The sequence below is a fragment of the Pinus tabuliformis genome, chromosome X (assembly GCF_031772625.1).
Source record: "Pinus tabuliformis cultivar Carrire ecotype Pingquan chromosome X, CPIR1, whole genome shotgun sequence".
Taxonomy (NCBI): domain Eukaryota; kingdom Viridiplantae; phylum Streptophyta; class Pinopsida; order Pinales; family Pinaceae; genus Pinus; species Pinus tabuliformis.
In genome coordinates, this window is record NC_142308.1 from 537292736 (window position 1) to 537298987 (window position 6252).

Below are 6252 nucleotides of genomic sequence, written 5' to 3' on the forward strand. Positions count from 1 at the left end.
TTGTATTAAGTGGAAACAAAAGAAACCATTACAACCTGAGCCTTGGTGTTGTGCAGGTCCCTCCTAGGGTCTAGCAAGAGTTCTCCTTTACTTTGATCAGCTCACCCACTCTCAAATAAGGCTAGGAAAGGATGGGAATCTCTCCTCTCAAGCTTTACAAGGGAGTCCTAATTCCAGCAGCATCTACCCTTAGGAATGTTCAGCTTTCAACCTCCCCTCCCTCTGGCCCAATGCCTGTATTTATAGTGCTCTAGAGGAAGTTATTCAGGTCCACCATCAATGGGATAATCCCCTCTTTGGATGGGATAGCTCCCCTCTTGATGGGATAAGTTCCTCTTTGATAGGGATACATGAACCATATGGAGGCGCTCCATACACGTCAAACAAGCTACTAGAATGCTCTAGAAATGACCACAAGTAACTTTTTTAGAGTGAAACTTGCGCCTTTTGACCTTTACAGGAGTACGCACCCTCCCCTTTACAGACAGAGCGTACAAGTACGCAGGTATTGTGAACTTGGGGTGCGTATACGAAGGTAAGGCTAAGAGAAACTGCGTACCCAGAGATATATAGATTTTTAAAGACTTTCTCTCTTTCTTGGAGTTTGACATGGAGAGTAGAGGTATAAGACTTGCCAAGGAGGATAGTATGATAGTTGATGGAGCCATACTAACTGCAAATAGTCATGGTGACAAATTTTAGTGTAACACCTACGATGGATAATATGGATTACAAAGGGAGGTACCCAAGGGAATAATGTAATAATGGGATGGGCCATAGTAATAAATAAGGTGGTTAACCCATATCATGTAAGGGACCACAAGTAGTTAACAAAAATTTAATAAGCCCATGGTATTAGATAGATGGTATTGAGGGAACCATGGTAATGACCCATGGTATTGTATGTATGAGGCCTATATAGAGGCTAGAGACTCCTCGTTGAAAGGTGTCAAGGATTATTCTATGAACAGACATATGGCTTGTGGATTGTTCTCCTTCCTTAAGGAGTGAATGTATGGTGTTGCCCTACCTTAAGGGTTTGATTAATAAAGAAACATTTCTGTCTATTTTGATCTTGTTATTCTTGGGTTTATTTATATTATCATATATTTTTGGGTTAGATCTATAACAAGTGGTATCAGAGCTATAACAAATCGAATATGTTTTGCGCCATTTTGATCCTGAAGTGCTTGATAAAAATTTGTTAAAACAATGGAAGGCTCCGCACGAATCACCCATGGACTTTTCGGAGCACTTTCGTCTATTCGTGTTTGAAGCCCCGAAAATTCAGATGAAATTACAGTATTTCATGGACATATTCAAATACTGTCTTGTCCAATCTGTCAATCCCAAGAAGAAGTTCAAGCTTAAAACCTGGTCAACATACTTCGATGATGGAGTTGTGCAATCAAAGATGGACATGGTCACTGTCACAAGTGACTATCTATCGTCCCCTCATCAAACAAACCCACCATCGCAAAGTGATGTGGGAGAGCATGCACACACATTTTTTCAACCGTCACATCCTCCCGACATCGCTCCTTGTGATTTTTTCATAGACTTGGTTATGAGTCCCATACCTCATCACATTTATTTTGTACCTCAACCTCCATCTTTGAACTGGGGTAATCCTCTCGATCACACTATCTTGTGTTCTTCCATTCCAGAATATACACCTATTTTGAACAAGGATCAATCTATCGACATAGTTGGTGTTGCTGTAATGCCCCACTTAAATCTTATCCTACAAATTTTGTTAATGTTTACATTATCTAAAAATATTGAGAAATATTGGTCTAATATAAAATTCATGATTTCCATTATTCAAATTCCCCACTTACCTTCTCAAATTGAATATTAGGTAGGATATGGTCTCCTTCCATTATTTCAAAATATATGTATTAATTTCACATTACCTAATGTACCCTCACCTTTACTAAGGAGAAGACATGGTCCTCTCCATGTAATTACATCTCACATTCCCCAATGTACCCTCACATTTACTTGGGAGAAGACATAGTCCTCTCCATCTTATTATCAATATATATATTCATTTCACATTCCCCAATGTACCCTCACATTTACTAAGGAGAAGACATGGTCCCCTCCATGTAATTACATTTCACATTCCCCAATGTACCCTCACATTTACTTGGGAGAAGACACAGTCCGCTCCATTTAATTATATATATATATATATATATATATATATATATATATATATATATATATATATATATATATATATATATATATCACCTCACATTCCCAAATGTAATTTTCAGATTTACTTGGGAGAAGACATGATCCTTTCCCATTAAATTCTCAATTTTATATTCATGTCACATTTCCAAATGTACCCCTAACTTACTTGGGAGAAGAGAAGTCAATTGTAAGGATGGAAGAGAATTTAATGACATTAATGAGAGGTGGTTGACATGGAGAAGGGAAGGAGGGTATAAAAAGGGAAGGGAGAAGGAAGAAAAGGGGGGGGGGGGGTTGGAGTCTTGCTTAGGATTGTGGGGGTTGTTTGTGATTGTTTGGCCTTGTCATGATTTTGGGAGACCTTGGAAACCTGTGGAGGTTTCTTGGGTTTGATAGGAGGAAAGTATCATTATCTAGTTTTGCACATTCTCCTTGAGGACACACTATATCTGGTTGGACTTGGGCATGGAGGGCTAGGGAACCTGTGGAGGTTTCCTGGGCTATGAATTTATTTCCTAGTTGGCTGGGAGGTAAATCCGGTTGGGTCGGTGAGAAGGAGCGTTCAGCAGGAGCTATAAGACAAAGGTATCATCATCAACCGCCGGAACAGGTATTTTGCCATGGAATACTTTTATTAAGTTGATGGAATACTCACCTTAATTTATGTTGCTTATGATAAAATGATAAGATGTTAAATGTTTAAAGCTATGTGAAAAGGTCAGCAAACTCCTTTTATTACTTTAATCAGCAAAAAAGAATAGATCTGTTAATGTGTAATAGATTGAAGCTCTAATAATTGGAATTAGGCCTTTACACATGGTATCAGAGCTTTGGTTCAAAATCTGGACCCAAAACCCACTAAACCCATAATTCATACCCAAAGTGTCCTTGTCATTTGATGCGAATCCCCACCCACAGCTACTGGCCTTCACTTATGATAGGATTCTGTGTTCCATTCGCATTTGGTTTGACTCTGCCATTTCTTCCACTAGCAAAAGCTTGATTGGTTTGACCATATTTTCAAAGGCGCAGTGCGAGTACATCTCAGGATCGAGTCATTCATCGATGCAAGTCGTAGTACTGACCAACATCTCTGAGCACACGAACTATTTTGGTTTGGAGCCCTTGAAGATGTGCCCGGATCCAGAAATTCAATAAAATTGAAGAGCAACCATGGTTGGTGGTGTCCAGCAGGGCATATTGGCACCTCAGCCGGAACAAAGTGTTCTTCTTCAGCGCAGGCTCTCTTCATAACCTTAGTGGTAGGGGTTCATCTCATGCCCTATTTTCCAAGTATTTCCGATATTTTTTCTTCGTTTACGTCATCTCCTAGCTTAGATAAGTCAAATTCCCCAATGCCCTGCGAGTTAGTCCTCCATGAAGTAGACTGGGAGGAGAACAAGGGTTTTGATGATAATAATAGTTCATCATTCAATGGATCTAGAACATGGCATTCGAATGCTCAGGCTATTGAATCTGGATGTGGGTTTCAAAGATTGAACAGGACCGATACTCTGGATCTCCTCAATGGCTCATTGATTGCCGTTGTCGGGGATTCAGAGGCTCGGTGCCTGGCTCTCTCACTGTTAGAACTGATACTGTAATCCACTGAATCCATCTCAAAGAATCTTTTCAAACAACATAGTGATTATGAATTTGTGTTGGAGGAAAGAGGGCTAAAGGTAGATTTTATTTGGGCACCTTTTGTAGTGAATTTAACCAATTTTTGGCGAATGTTCTGGTCATGGGAACAGGACTTTGGCATATGCTTGACGTCACCAATGCTAGTCATTATGGTAAAGCACTGTGGAGATTGCAGAATTCTGTTGTCTCTATCCTGCCTCTGTCTCCACATTTTGGCACCGAAGGGTTTGATGCTGATCATGTTGTGGTTCAAGCATCCCATATGTTCTGGCTTGGCATTTCGATTCTAATTAATGGTATGTTGAACACAGAGGTAAATAGGCAGAATATGACCAAAGAGATCTGTGTTGCTTATGCCGAAGAACTCCATAATAGCAAGCTTTTGCGGTCCACGGGAGGGCCTCTCATGCTGCTTAACATCGAGAGCTTAAGCAGAGGTTGTGGACCCGATTGCACAGATGATGGGATGCATTACAAGGGTGCTGTGTATGAAGCTGCTGTGCAGATAATGTTGAATGCTCTTCTGGTCAAGTCCCAACAAGTGAAATTTTGACCTTGTGTGGATGGGGAGTGTGCTTGCCAAATCAGTTTGTGCAAATTCAATGACATTGGATGGCCAAAGTAAATTACTAATTGTCTAACATTCCTTCCGGTCCAGAGATAACCGATTCCTTCTAATTCTTGAAAGAAGGCTTACCCTCTTCATTAGAATAATGTTACCCGCCCTTCACTTTGTTGAACCATTCAATTTTGTTTTATTGATCTCCTCTTAATCAAATCATCGATCATTGTTATCTTTAACGTTCAACTTGATACGTTTTGATTCCATTTTTATCAGAGCTGAATGGATTCTTTGACCCCTCCATCGACTACACCTGTGATGTATCATGTGACAAAACCCTGCTTCACAATGGAAAATTACTACATCATTGAAGATGAATTTAGAAGGATTTTCATCCATGTTATACCTGCTCTTGTACCCACACCTGCACACAGCAACACATGCATAACTGATTTTTATTATTTTCTGCTATGTTGATAGTTTATTTCTATGGCCATTCAATTCGATGTATTTCACCTCCATTTTATTAAGTGCTAATCTACCCCGGACAAGTTTTGGAAAGCTACACTAGCAACCTTTTCATAATTGTTGGGCCTCCACTGTTACCTAGGTTGATAGTTACATCAACCTATATAGCCATAAGATGAGAAGCCCCATACACATATTGTGTCAGTTCTACCCTTGAGACAACTCCCCTAGTCACATAGATATAGTCACCACGGCTTGGAGGTTTCCCCTTATCAATTTTGATTTTGGCAAGAAACATGTTTGAATGCCAAGTGTATGGGCTTAAATTTATATATTCACACAGTTAGTTGTTTTTTTTCAGATTTAGAACCAATGTCTGTACAACAAATAAGTGTCAATGTAATCAACCGCTAGTCTAGTTATGCTAGAACATGAAAAAGAACTATAGCCTGTGGTTTATGCTACACTCTAAAAAACTGAAGATATTGCAACACCAGATAATATTTTGGGGTTTTATCATCCCAAATTCCATTAGTAATCCAAAATGAAAAAAAGTAAAGCAGTAAGCATAAAGATTGAACATGGCTTTCAGTGTTTTTATATACCTGGCGAGCCTCAAGATTTGACACAGCCTTTGCTCCAACATAAGGAAGCCCCTCAATTACAACATCTTCCAAATCTAAAACGAAGGTAGGTTCACATCCCAATGCTGGCACACACTCCCAGTTCACAATACTAGATTGAAGGGCCAATTCTTTGTATTCCATGTCAATTTCCTCTAGTGTTTCAATGTGCTCACTGACAAAGCTGCATTTGATCAAGACCATAAAATCCAATATAGAAGTATATAATTACACTAATTTTAGTAGAGCTTCAAATCTGAAGTATCCTTAATGGAACACATGAATTTACTTCTTTATACAACTAAGAATAAAATTATTTTCAATAGTTTTGGGATTTCATGTTAATTGAAATTGCAGATCTCATATTCATCTTACGACCAAGGTATGCTAACTTGATCCTTTCATGTCAAAATGTGATTTTAATTACATTAACCAAAATGGCTACAAGACATCCGAAGTTGTAGAGCCTGTCTTCTGAGAGTAGTACATTTTTCACCCACGTACCCACCATCAACAATTCTACCATCAGTTCAAATTATATAGACTTTTCCACAACACAAGTTCTCAAGTGCACTCTTGGATACAACACTTCATTTTTTTTTTCTTCGGAGAAAGCCTTAGTTCACACAAGATGGTTATGCATACTATGATTTGGAAGACACCACTTAGAAATTTACAATCACCACTGAAATGTCAGGGGTGTGGGCTCAAAAGCTTATGCTTACACATTTTTTCGTGGAATCTGCATAG

General features: G+C 39.0%; 1 pseudogene; it reads left to right on the forward strand.

The window, feature by feature from the left end:
- Positions 1-3560: 3560 nt before the first annotated feature.
- LOC149141111 (protein ALTERED XYLOGLUCAN 9 pseudogene) lies at positions 3561-4402 on the forward strand (annotated as a pseudogene).
- The last annotated feature ends 1850 nt before the right edge of the window (positions 4403-6252 follow it).